Source organism: Glycine max, chromosome 2, assembly GCF_000004515.6.
Source record: "Glycine max cultivar Williams 82 chromosome 2, Glycine_max_v4.0, whole genome shotgun sequence".
NCBI lineage: Eukaryota > Viridiplantae > Streptophyta > Magnoliopsida > Fabales > Fabaceae > Glycine > Glycine max.
Window position 1 is genome coordinate 39,106,650 of NC_016089.4, and position 520 is coordinate 39,107,169.

Consider the following 520-nt stretch of genomic DNA (forward strand, 5'->3'; position numbering starts at 1 on the left):
TGAATGGTTCCTCTCCACCGTGTGTGTGTGTGTGTGTGTTTTTTTTCAAAAATGTTAATTTATAAGAAGTACAGAGAAATAACAAAGAATTATGTATCAAATGTTAGAGAGAATTATTAGAGTCTAAGTGTGAAGGTGAAGTTTCACATTTGGTAGAAATGAGAAATTTGCGTACTATATAAGTGGAAAGACCCATAAATCTAATGCCTTTAAGGCTTGGGTTAAGTGTAGTAACAATTCACTTATGTGGTATTTTCGCAATCCTTTGCTGAAAATTTTCTTGGTGTTTATCTCATTGATTGCATAACAATTGATATTAGAGCAGATGGTGTTGTGAAAAGGTGGAGCACGGTGGTGGACCAACATTGGATACTTGCAGATTAAAAATGACTTTCACTAGAAGCGAGCTACCTAGTGGAAAAAACTCATACTTGAGTGGAATATTGTTAGAGTCCAAGTGTGAAGGTAAAGTCTCACATTGGATAGAAATGGTGAAGTTGAGCACCATATAAGTGAGAAG